Raw genomic sequence first — 14,152 nt, forward strand, 5'->3', positions numbered from 1 at the left:
TGCAATGGCATGCTGAATGCAGGCATGTCCACCAGAGCTGTTGCCAGAAAACTGAATGCGCTATCATAAGCCGTCTCCAATGTTTTTGAGAAATTGGCAGTATGTCCAACCACAGACCATGTGTATGGCGTTGTGTGGACAAGCCGTTTGCTGATGTCAACATTGTGAACAGAGTGCCATATGGTGGTGGGGTTATGGTATGGGCAGGCATTAGCTACAGACTACGAACAGAATTGCATTTTATCGATGACAATTTAAATGCAGAGATAACGTGATGAGATCCAGAGGTTCATTGTCATGCCATTCATCTACCACCATCTCCTCATGTTTTAGCGTGATAATGCACAATCCCATGTCGCAAGGATCTGTACACAATTCCTGGAAGCTTAAAATGTCCCCGTTCTTCCATGACAAGGGACAGAATCATTAGATGACTTGTTTTGGTACTGCACATACATTATGTAGCTTGTTTTTGGTCGCAGGTTCAGAAATGGCTGAAAAAATCCACCATTTACCTGGAACTAACTCTGCAGATAGCACTGCTGGGTGATTTGAAAAGTCAAAGTCAATCGATCAATAACTTAACAATGCTCTCAGCACAAAATGTGTATCTTTAATTTGCAATCTGTGTAAACTATAAGAACAGAAAGGTTCAGAAGTTTTGTGAGACATCACAGCACAGTTGAAAAATATATGGCAAATAGAAATCAAAAAGGATGGTGTTCAGACATAGATGGGAGGGGTTGAGGGGAGCTGAAGGGTGGAACAAAAAAATAACAAATAAACAAGATAACTAATGTAAACTATATTGTGTCTGTAAAATATTTTATAGTATGTATAATCTGGAAGTAGAAGCCTAACTATTGTTGTCCATTACTTTATTCCAATTAGAGGAGGGGACTGTAATTCAGGGTAAAATAATGAAGAAGGAAAATACTGTTTAAAAAATATATATATATAGTATACACTACCGTTAAAATTGATCATAAATACAGTGTAGACATTGTTAATGTTGTAAATGACTACTGTAGCTGGAAACGGCAGATTTTTTTATGGAATATCTACATAGGCGAAAAGAGGCCCATTATCAGAAATCATCACTTCTGTGTTCACTTCTGTGTTGTTTTAGCTAATCCAAGTTTACCATTTTAAAAGGCTAATTGATCATTAGAAAACCCTTTTGCAATTATGTTAACACAGCTGCAAACTGTTGTTCTGAAGCAATAAAACTAGCCTTATTTAGACTAGTTGAGAATCTGAAGCATCATCATTTGTAGGTTCGATTGCAGGCTCAAAATGGCCAGAAACAAAGTTGTTTTTAAATGTTGTTCTGAGAAATGAAGGCTATTCCATGTGAAAAATTGTCAAAAACCTGAAAATCTTGTACAACGCTGTGTACTACTTTCTTCACAGAACAGTGCAAACTGGCACTAACCAGAATAGAAAGAGGAGTGGGTAAGTATGAATGCTCTGACTTCTGTTGGGGGTGCATTGCAGTAAATCTCTCCACCCTCTCCGAGTTGGGCATCTCCGGCGCGGCCCACGCTTGGATTGCGTCCTACCTGACAGGTCGCTCCTACCAGGTGGCGTGGCGAGAATCTGTCTCCTCACCACGCGCTCTCACCACTGGCGTCCCCCAGGGCTCTGTTCTAGGCCCTCTCCTATTCTCGCTATACACCAAGTCACTTGGCTCTGTCATAACCTCACATGGTCTCTCCTATTATTGCTATGCAGACGACACACAATTAATCTTCTCCTTTCCCCCTTCTGATGACCAGGTGGCGAATCGCATCTCTGCATGTCTGGCAGACATATCAGTGTGGATGACGGATCACCACCTCAAGCTGAACCTCGGCAAGACGGAGCTGCTCTTCCTCCCGGGGAAGGACTGCCCGTTCCATGATCTCGCCATCACGGTTGACAACTCCATTGTGTCCTCCTCCCAGAGCGCTAAGATCCTTGGCGTGATCCTGGACAACACCCTGTCGTTCTCAACTAACATCAAGGCGGTGGCCCGTTCTTGTAGGTTCATGCTCTACAACATCCGCAGAGTACGACCCTGCCTCACACAGGAAGCAGCGCAGGTCCTAATCCAGGCACTTGTCATCTCCCGTCTGGATTACTGCAACTCGCTGTTGGCTGGGCTCCTGCCTGTGCCATTAAACCCCTACAACTCATCCAGAACGCCGCAGCCCGTCTGGTGTTCAACCTTCCCAAGTTCTCTCACGTCACCCCGCTCCTCCGCTCTCTCCACTGGCTTCCAGTTGAAGCTCGCATCCGCTACAAGACCATGGTGCTTGCCTACGGAGCTGTGAGGGGAACGGCACCTCAGTACCTCCAGGCTCTGATCAGGCCCTACACCCAAACAAGGGCACTGCGTTCATCCACCTCTGGCCTGCTCGCCTCCCTACCACTGAGGAAGTACAGTTCCCGCGCAGCCCAGTCAAAACTGTTCGCTGCTCTGGCCCCCCAATGGTGGAACAAACTCCCTCACGACGCCAGGACAGCGGAGTCAATCACCACCTTCCGGAGACACCTGAAACCCCACCTCTTTCAGGAATACCTAGGATAGGATAAAGTAATCCTTCTCACCCCCCCCCCTTAAAAGATTTAGATGCACTATTGTAAAGTGGCTGTTCCACTGGATGTCTTAAGGTGAACGCACCAATTTGTAAGTCGCTCTGGATAAGAGCGTCTGCTAAATGACTTAAATGTAAATGTAAATGTAAATGCTGTATGGCCACTGTAGAAGTTGAATTGACCATGCGTAGCCTTTTCTGACATTTGGGAGGCACACAGCCATATGGTACGGAGCTCGATTTGGCCTCTGCAAGTCTCTCGAAGCTCCGCAATTGCATCACACCCTCTTGACGGAGCCTCCTGTCACGGCTGTTGAAAGAACTGGAACAAGGCGCAGCGTGGTGAGCATACATTTTCTTTTTATTTGAAAAGACGCCGAACAAACCTCGTTGCGGGCTCCAGACTGGGGACCCTTGTAGCGGGCCACAGACTGGGGATCCTCGTCGTGGGCCCCGGACTGGGCAACCTCGCCGCGTGCCCCGGACTGGTCACCCTCGCCGCGGGCCCCGGACTGGGCACCCTCTTTGCGGGCCCGGACTGGGCGCCCTCTTTGCGGCCCCCGTACTGGGCACCCTCGCTGGAGGCCGTCTCTGGAGGCCATCTCTGGAGGCTCCGGACTGGAGGCTGTCTCTGGAGGCTCCGGACTGAAGGACGTCGCTGGAAGCTCCGGACTGAAGGACGTCGCTGGAGGCTCCGGACTGAAGGACATCGCTGGAGGCTCCGGACTGAAGGACGTCGCTGGAGGCTCCAGACTGGATACCGTCGCAGGAGGCTCCGGATTGGAGGCCGTCGTTGGAGGCTTCGTGCCATGACTCCTCACTGGAGGCTTCGTGCCATGACTACTCACTGGAGGCTTCGTGCCATAGATCATCACTGGAGGCTCCTTGCCATGGATCATCACTGGAGGCTTCGTGCCATGGATCATCACTAGAGGCTTCTTGCCATGGATCATCACTGGAGGCTTCGTGCCATGGATCATTACTGGAGGCTTCGGGCCATGGACCATCACTGGAGGCTTCTTGCCATGGATCATCACTGGAGGCTTCTTGCCATGGATCATCACTGGAGGCTTCATTTCATGGATCATCACTAGAGGCTTCTTGCCATGGATCATCACTGGAGGCTTCGGGCCATGGACCATCACTAGAGGCTTCTTGCCATGGATCATCACTGGAGGCTTCTTGCCATGGATCATCACTGGAGGCTTCGTGCCATGGATCATCACTGGACGCTTCTTGCCATGGATCATCACTGGAGGCTTCGTGCCATGGATCACTGGAGTAGAGAGACACACAGAAGGCCTGGCTCTGGGAGCAGGCACAGGACTCACCAGGCTGGGGAGACATACAGGAGGCTTAGTTCTTGGCAGAGGCACCGGATACACTGGGCCGTGGAGGCGCACTGGCGGTCTCGAGCGCAGAGCTGGCACAACCCATTCTGGCTTGATGCCCACTTCCACCCGGGAAATGTGGGACGCTGGCACAGAGCACACCGGCCTGTGAATGCTCACTCGAGACACCGTACGCATCACCCCATAGCACGGTGCCTGACCAGTCACATGCTCGCCACGGTAAGCACGGGGAGTTGTCTCAGGTCTGAATCCTGACTTTGCCACACTCCCCATGTGCCCCCTCCCAACATTTTTTTGGAGTGGCCTCCCGGTCTTTAGTGCCAGCCGTGACCCTGTGTAAACCTGGGCCCTCTTTCTCGCTGCCTACACCTTCCTCTCTGCTTCCAGCAGTTTGAGAGTAATGGAACAGATTCCATTATTACTCACCTGAAGTCAGTCTCCTGCTCTGTGCTTCCTATTAGGAATGGAACATCATTGTAGTCACCTCCTTTCCTCCTCGTTTTTAAGGGAGGGGCGTGGAGAACATGACCGTCCACCACCAAGCGCCCTTTTGTTGGCAGGTGTACTAGGTCATCTGGCCTCCATGACGGTTACTCCTTCCATGGAATGGCCAGGCAGGGACGGAGAAAGAGAGCGAGATAATGACAGTTACTCTCTATTCTATTGTATCAAAATATGTTGAACTGTGCACAGTTGCCATCTGGTGGCAAGATAATGCCAAGAAAAGAATACAGGTAACTGGCTGTAAATTACATTTTAAAAAACACAAGTAAATGAGGGATACAATGACATCTTCTGGATTAGATTTGCTCAACTCCTGCGTCCTCTCTACTCTGTACTCTCTCGAGGATGTCGACTAAAAATGAGCTTGTATGAAATGAGAAGCTCCTTCTCTACTCGAGCATCATCAGACAAATTACGTTTACAGGGGTGGATCCCAAAGTAAATGTGTAAATATCTGATTAAAACAAATCAAGCTAGTTGTGCAAGACATTCTATGCGGTAGGATTACACTCCTCGACAGGAGGTTATCAAGGAGGGGAGGACTGTCTTCCGTTTGCCGAGTAACGAATTGACACACTTATGGGAGATTCTGGAGCGGCGCCTGAGACAGCGTTTTTCACCACCCTTAACGAGAAATGATGGAATTCGAATGAAGAATGGTGTCACATCCCACCTGCATTGCTTGCTGTTTGGGGTTTTAGGCTGGGTTTCTGTACAGCACTTTGAGATATCAGCTGATGTAAGAAGGGCTATATAGATTGATTTGAATAGGGTTCCAGACACTTGTAAAATCTATGCCACGGTGCCTTGAAGCTGTTCTGGCGCCCTATTAAGACACTATGTTAGTGTTTCCTTAATTTTGGCAGTTACCTGAAATCTTGGCACGGTTGACTTTAAAATCATCGTGTGAATCCAGTATACCATAGTATCTGTCTGGTGGACTGTGTATGTGTGCAAGATTGTGTGTGAGAGGGTGTACATGTGTGTTTATCCGTAGTATCTGACTGATGGAGAGTTTTCGGAGGCAGGTCAGGTTGTCTGACTCCACCCTCTCCAGTGATGCGTTGTACACGTAGGAGTCTATCATATCCACCACACTGTGGAACAGACCTTTCGCCAGCGGTGACATCATCAGGGTCCACACAGACATCCCATCTATGGGGGTAGAGTAGATTAGAATAGGACAGAAGTTTATTGGTCCATCTTGTGAAGGAAATGCATATTTTGCTCACCCTCAGATAACACAGAGATGCCACAAAGATATTTTTTGTTACCAACCATAAAAATCTAAATCTCTGAAATGACTCAACCAAACTCTACATGTATGTCTCACAGATAAAAGAGAATTCTTTAACACCCCGTGTGACTTGAGCTCCGCCCAAATATGGTGACCTGATTGGGGTCTCCTCCAAACAGATGGATGTTCCTCTGGACCCAATTCAGCTCTGCTATCTGGTCCATGAAGCCGTAGTTTCCTGGGGGACAATTGTGACAATTGGGACACCAATTAGAGATGAGAGAAGCCTGGCTCAATCCCGTTCTGACATGGCCTCGTTTTCTATGTTCCATATCCTTGTTCCGATTTCAGAATCTCCATCTAACCTAGAGTACCTGAAAGCTTATGCCAATACCCAACACTTTTAGATCAGGATACGGATATAGGACATGGGACAGGGGATTTAGATCACCTCTTTTGTGTGCGTGTGTGCACATATGGCTTCCTTAAGAGTTAAAACTGTTGCACCATGAAAAAGCTACACAAAAGCTACACCATGAAAAAGCTCCCATCACACGTGTGTGTGTGTGTGTGTGTGTGTGTGTGTGTGTGTGTGTGTGTGTGTGTGTGTGTGTGTGTGTGTGCGTGTGTGAAAGAATGGGCTAGCGTGCCGAGAAAGAAATCCTTTTCTCCCAGCATCTGTTACAAGACAAGTCACCTCCAGTTAGCCAGATCGCATTAAAGAACATTAAATATTCACATCTTAATGGGTAGGTATACACACTTTAAAATATTCAGGGTGATGGAAGTACAAACATAAATACCATGAATATTTTAAAGCTCTGTTAAGTACGGTAAATAGTTTGTTACATGGCTACATCGCCTCCACTGTCATACTTGAACACACCCATGAACTACCTGCTAGAAAACTGCTTTAGACATTGATAGCTTGCAACACTAACTTGGTGCGAACTTATTTGGGCCAGGAGTTTGCAGTTATGCATGCTCATCACCTTAAACTGTGGCGAGGGCAGGGATGAGGGAATCTGATGAGGAAAGACTCATTGTAGACTAATCATCTTTGTTAATGTCTCAATCACAAGGGTTATTTGCACATTACCTGCCAGCAAAATACCAAGAAGAAGAGGAACTTGGCTGAAAAACAAATACATTTTTTCTTCATGTTTGCACTTTGTCATGTTGACACATGGGACTAAGAATTTATGGATTGTCATCTTCTGCTATACTGTTGTAGGTCATTATATAACCTACAACAGTATATTCCAGTTCATCAAATGGAAGCAAAAAGGGCCAAAACGGGGAGGGACTACCTGAACTTATAAGTGTTAGTAGGTGAGCCCTCTTCCAGCAGCTTCAGAGCCAGGAAGCCCAGGAGGCTGAGCCTTTAGTTGAAGTGGATGTACACCACCTCATTCCTGGCTGCCAGCTCCTCTCTCGGGTAGCCCCCATGGATCTACACCATCACAGGTGGCCCAGCCTCAGGCTTCAGGGTGGGGGTCTACACGTTGAGGAACAGGCAGTTATCCTGGCCTATGACCCGGCTCATGTCGGACCCCAGCGCCGGGGTTAGGCCTCGGGTGCCCAGCGCTGCTCGCCCACGGGGGGGGGGGGGGGGCGTAGATGGTGGCCTTAAAGGAGTAGGTCCCGCGTTCCTTTGGAAGGAGAATGAATAGCATTTATGACACTGTTTGTTATATTGATTATATCATCTCACTATAAGATGATCCCATACATGCTGAGCACCTGTACAGTATGTGTAAGACACTGAAACAATCCATCCTATAGAATACTGCAGACCTCCTTCAACGCCATATATTACATCACTCTGATGTAAGTTTTTGACCAAATCGCGAGTTTTCAACGATGTTATATTGCAGACAACATTATGTCTTATGACAGAGGGTACAAATAAAATATGCTGTATATGCATAATAATATATGCCATTTAGCAGATGCTTTTATCCTGTAGGTAGCCCCGGGTAACAAACCCACAACCCTGGCATGGCTAGCCCCATGCTCAACATACAGTAATACCAAAATATGTGCTACTCCAATGCGTACCAACTAGTACGTACCTATCTTCCCCGGAGCACACCATAATTAGTAGTAACCTCCGCTACACCAGGGGGCAGTACCTGGGTCACATAGGCCAGGTCCCCGGGCAGGTATCATAAGAGTGTGCACTTATAATGAGCGTCAATGCTAGTTTCCCATGTTGTGTTGCCGTACCTCCATAATCACCTTGTTGTCACGCCTCCCTTGGAGGTCTGGACAATTTTTGTATTGCAAAAATGGTTTGAATGGTCCACTGGCTCCCAGAGGCAAGATTTTGTTTGGCTGTTACATTTCAAGAACCCTCCCCCTCACGCCCGTAGAAGAGGAGCTGTGTGTTATGTGTATCACGGTTTTCCGTCTGGGTCGTTGTTACCTACGCTAGTTTCAAGTGCTAGTTTTCAAATGATCAAGTTTGGACGACAGTCTGCGATTTATGTTTATTAAATTAGAAAATGGATTACGCTGATAAAGTCAAAATGTCACAACGCGCTCTAAACAGCTCTGGTGACACACTTTTTTCCTTGTCTCCATTCGTCCACATGGCTGCTGGCTGCCCTTTTCTACCACCGAAAATATTGTGAAGATTGTAAGGACATATCACAATCCTGCAATAAAGAGGGGAAGGGCTTCTGTCTGTAATGTGTCTGTGTTTTCTGTGTTGTGTTCTCAAATATACATTTCCTTTTTTTGTCTCGTTGTCAGATCTCCAATCTGTTTTGTTTGATTGTCACCCTTTCTCAGTATATAATCACCCTTTCTCAGTATGAATCCTATCTATTTCCAAGATGGCGTAGCAGTAAGTCCTGTCGTGTCGTGTCGCTGTATATATCTTTTTCGTTTTTTACATATTTTTCTTCGCATATCTCTTTAAAAACTTTTTGCTAAACCTAAGCTTCCAAATACTCTCCTGCAACCCGCCTCACCCAATGTAGCTATTTTTCCTAAAGTATTTATATTTATATTTACTTCGGAACCGGAACCCCTCAACTGAAGCTCAACTGAAGCTAGCCAGCTAACCACTAGCCATGCTAGCGGTCATCAGCTAACCTTCAGCCCGGAAAGCTCTCGCCAGTTCGAACAATGCGACTCTAACCAGAGCATAACGGACGTATTTATTTTTTCATCCCCGGATTCTTCCCCGGATTCCCACCGCAAATGGAACATTTTTCAGCTGGATCTTCACAACTAGCTATCTAGCTATCTACGAACTGTTAGCTCGCTAGCACAGGCCTGCTAACCGTCTGCATCGCCGCATCCCAAACACCCATATTTACTTTCTATCTCTTTTTGATTTTTAATTTGTTTACACCTTCCGGAAACCTGCCTCACCCAATGTGATACGGAATCGCTATTATTTTTTATTTTTTTTAGAACACACTCAAGAACCTCCAGAAGCTAACCAGCTAACTAGCTACAAGCTATTTAGTCATTGTTCGTTTTTTTTAACCTGGATAACACTCGCCAGTCCAGCTTCCCTGCCCCATCCACCGCTGCCCCCTGGACACTGATCTCTTGGCCACATAGCTGATGCACGCTGGACTGTCCATTAATCACGGTACTCCATTCTGCTTGTTTGCTTTATCTGTTGGCCCCGTTGCCTAGTCAACGCCATTTTACCTGCTGTTGTCGTGCCAGCTGATTAGCTGTTGTTGTCTAACCTACTGTTTTAGCTAGCTTTCCCAATTCAACACCTGTGATTACTGTATGCCTCGCTGTATGTCTCTCTCAAATGTCAATATGCCTTGTATACTGTTGTTCAGGTTAGTTATCATTGTTTTAGTTCACAATGGACCCCCTAGTTCCACTCTTCATACCCCTGATAACTCCTTTGTCCCAGCTCCCACACATGCGGTGACCTCACCCATTATAACCAGCATGTCCAGAGATACAACCTCTCTCATCATCACCCGGGGCCTGGGCTCACCTCCGCTGTACCCGCACCCCACCATACCCCTGTCTGCGCATTATGCCCTGAATATATTCTACCATGCCCAGAAACCTGCTCCTCTTATTCTCTGTCCCCAACGCTCTAGGCGACCAGTTTTGATAGCCTTTAGCCGCACCCTCATACTACTCCTTCTCTGTTCCGCGGGTGATGTGGAGGTAAACCCAGGCCCTGCATGTCCCCAGGCACCCTCATTTGTTGACTTCTGTGATCGAAAAAGCCTTGGTTTCATGCATGTCAACATCAGAAGCCTCCTCCCTAAGTTTGTCTTACTCACTGCTTTAGCACACTCTGCTAACCCTGATGTCCTTGCTGTGTCTGAATCCTGGCTCAGGAAGGCCACCAAAAATTCAGAGATTTCCATACCCAACTATAACATCTTCCGTCAAGATAGAACTGCCAAAGGGGGAGGAGTTGCAGTCTACTGCAGAGATAGCCTGCAAAGTAATGTCATACTTTCCAGGTCCATACCCAAACAGTTCGAACTACTAATTTTGAAAATTACTCTCTCCAGAAATAAGTCTCTCACTGTTGCCGCCTGCTACCGACCCCCCTCAGCTCCCAGCTGTGCCCTGGACACCATTTGTGAATTGATCGCCCCCCATCTAGCTTCAGAGTTTGTTCTGTTAGGTGACCTAAACTGGGATATGCTTAACACCCCGGCAGTCATACAATCTAAGCTAGATGCCCTCAATCTCACACAAATCATCAAGGAACCCACCAGGTACAACCCTAACTCTGTAAACAAGGGCACCCTCATAGACGTCATCCTGACCAACTGGCCCTCCAAATACACCTCCGCTGTCTTCAACCAGGATCTCAGCGATCACTGCCTCATTGCCTGTATCCGCTACGGAGCCGCAGTCAAACGACCACCCCTCATCACTGTCAAACACTCCCTAAAACACTTCTGTGAGCAGGCCTTCCTAATCGACCTGGCCCGGGTATCCTGGAAGGACATTGACCTCATCCCGTCAGTTGAGGATGCCTGGTCATTCTTTAAAAGCAACTTCCTCTCCATTTTAGATAAGCATGCTCCGTTCAAAAAATGCGGAACCAAGAACAGATACAGCCCTTGGTTCACTCCAGACCTGACTGCCCTCGACCAGCACAAAAACATCCTGTGGCGGACTGCAATAGCATCGAATAGTCCCCGTGATATGCAACTGTTCAGGGAAGTCAGGAACCTATACACGCAGTCAGTCAGGAAAGCTAAGGCCAGCTTCTTCAGGCAGAAGTTTGCATCCTGTAGCTCCAACTCCAAAAAGTTCTGGGACACTGTGAAGTCCATGGAGAACAAGAGCACCTCCTCCCAGCTGCCCACTGCACTGAGGCTAGGTAACACGGTCACCACCGATAAATCCATGATTATCGAAAACTTCAATAATCATGCCCGACTAGCATCACCACCCTGGATGGTTCCGACCTTGAATATGTGGACATCTATAAGTACCTAGGTGTCTGGCTAGACTGCAAACTCTCCTTCCAGACTCACATCAAACATCTCCAATCGAAAATCAAATCAAGAGTCGGCTTTCTATTCCGCAACAAAGCCTCCTTCACTCACGCCGCCAAGCTTACCCTAGTAAAACTGACTATCCTACCGATCCTCGACTTCGGCGATGTCATCTACAAAATGGCTTCCAACACTCTACTCAGCAAACTGGATGCAGTCTATCACAGTGCCATCCGTTTTGTCACCAAAGCACCTTATACCACCCACCACTGCGACTTGTATGCTCTAGTCGGCTGGCCATCGCTACATATTCGTCGCCAGGTGTATCTCACTGATCATCCCTAAAGCCAACACCTCATTTGGCCGCCTTTCGTTCCAGTACTCTGCTGCCTGTGACTGGAACGAACTGCAAAAATCGCTGAAGTTGGAGACTTTTATCTCCCTCACCAACTTCAAACATCAGCTATCCGAGCAGCTAACCGATCTCTGGGCTTGACAATCTGGACCCTCTATTTCTGAAACTATCCGCCGCCATTGTCGCAACCCCTATTACCAGCCTGTTCAACCTCTCTTTCATATCGTCAGAGATCCCCAAGGATTGGAAAGCTGCCGCAGTCATCCCCCTCTTCAAAGGGGGAGACACCCTGGACCCAAACTGTTACAGACCTATATCCATCCTGCCCTGCCTATCTAAGGTCTTCGAAAGCCAAGTCAACAAACAGGTCACTGACCATCTCGAATCCCACCGTACCTTCTCCGCTGTGCAATCTGGTTTCCGAGCCGGTCACGGGTGCACCTCAGCCACACTCAAGGTACTAATCGATATCATAACCGCCATCGATAAAAGACAGTACTGTGCAGCCGTCTTCATCGACCTTGCCAAGGCCTTCGACTCTGTCAATCACCATATTCTTATCGGCAGACTCAGTAGCCTCAGTTTTTCGGATGACTGCCTTGCCTGGTTCACCAATTACTTTGCAGACAGAGTTCAGTGTGTCAAATCGGAGGGCTTGCTGTCCGGTCCTCTGGCAGTCTTTATGGGGGTGCCACAGGGTTCAATTCTCGGGCCGACTCTTTTCTCTGTATATATCAATGATGTTGCTCTTGCTGCGGGCGATTCCCTGATCCACCTCTACGCAGACGACACCATTCTATATACTTTCGGCCCGTCATTGGACACTGTGCTATCTAACCTCCAAACAAGCTTCAATGCCATACAACACTCGTTCCGTGGCCTCCAACTGCTCTTAAACGCTAGTAAAACCAAATGCATGCTTTTCAACCGATCGCTGCCTGCACCCGCATGCCCGACTAGCATCACCACCCTGGATGGTTCCGACCTTGAATATGTGGACATCTATAAGTACCTAGGTGTCTGGCTAGACTGCAAACTCTCCTTCCAGACTCATATCAAACATCTCCAATCCAAAATCAAATCAAGAGTCGGCTTTCTATTCCGCAACAAAGCCTCCTTCACTCACGCCGCCAAGCTTACCCTAGTAAAACTGACTATCCTACCGATCCTCGACTTCGGCGATGTCATCTACAAAATGGCTTCCAACACTCTACTCAGCAAACTGGATGCAGTCTATCACAGTGCCATCCGTTTTGTCACTAAAGCACCTTATACCACCCACCACTGCGACTTGTATGCTCTAGTCGGCTGGCCCTCGCTACATATTCGTCGCCAGACCCACTGGCTCCAGGTCATCTACAAGTCCATGCTAGGTAAAGCTCCGCCTTATCTCAGTTCACTGTTCACGATGGCAACACCCATCCGTAGCACGCGCTCCAGCAGGTGTATCCATTGATCATCCCTAAAGCCAACACCTCATTCGGCCGCCTTTCGTTCCAGTACTCTGCTGCCTGTGACTGGAACGAATTGCAAAAATCGCTGAAGTTGGAGACTTTTATCTCCCTCACCAACTTCAAACATCAGCTATCTGAGCAGCTAACCGATCGCTGCAGCTGTACATAGTCTATTGGTAAATAGCCCACCCATTTTCACCTACCTCATCCCCATACTGTTTTATTTATTTACTTTTCTGCTCTTTTGCACACCAATATCTCTACCTGTACATGACCATCTGATCATTTATCACTCCAGTGTTAATCTGCAAAATTGTAATTATTCGCCTACCTCATGCCTTTTGCACACATTGTATATAGACTCCCCCCTTTTTTTCTACTGTGTTATTGACTTGTTAATTGTTTACTCCATGTGTAACTCTGTGTTGTCTGTTCACACTGCTATGCTTTATCTTGGCCAGGTCGCAAAAAATCAACTGTGTTAATCCATTTTGCATCACCAATGCAGCCACGGGACTACATTACTGGCCGTATGGGCATCTTTCATCTGAAGCATGGACTAACTAAACTCATACATTGTTTACATGTTGAGCTATACACTGAGTGTACAAAACATTAAGGAGACCTTCCTAATATTGAGTTGCACCCCCCCTTTCCCCTTAGAACATCCTCAATTCGTCGGGGCATGGACCATTCTTGATACATATGGGAAACTTTTGAGCGTGAAAAACCCAGCAGCGTTCTTGACACAAACCAGTGTGCCTGGCACCTACTACCATACTCCGTTCAAAGGCACTTAAATGTTTTGTCTTGCCCATTCACCCTCTGAATGGCACACATACACAATCCATAGCTGTGCTCGAAAACCCATACTAACATACTGTATAATACATACTTAATGAGTATATACTACATACTATTAGTTCGTTTTAGTATACTGTAAACGAGCGGTATCCTTTCAGTTGAGTGTACTACTGGAAGTTGATAATCTTGCTATGCAACTTCTTGCTAGATTGTTAGCGTAACATATTACTAGCTAGACATCTTACGACTTCGTTAACAATGTCCATTGAGAATGCACAACGACTATACAACTTAGCTAAGCTAAGAATTATGTGATTCATCAAGTCAATACATGTTGGGTAGTTAGTTAGATAGCACATAGTTAATATACTGGCAAGTTCGATGTATTAGTATCCAACTAACTTTCAGTAG

This window comes from Oncorhynchus nerka, linkage group LG27 (assembly GCF_034236695.1).
Source record: "Oncorhynchus nerka isolate Pitt River linkage group LG27, Oner_Uvic_2.0, whole genome shotgun sequence".
Classification (NCBI taxonomy): Eukaryota; Metazoa; Chordata; class Actinopteri; order Salmoniformes; family Salmonidae; genus Oncorhynchus; species Oncorhynchus nerka.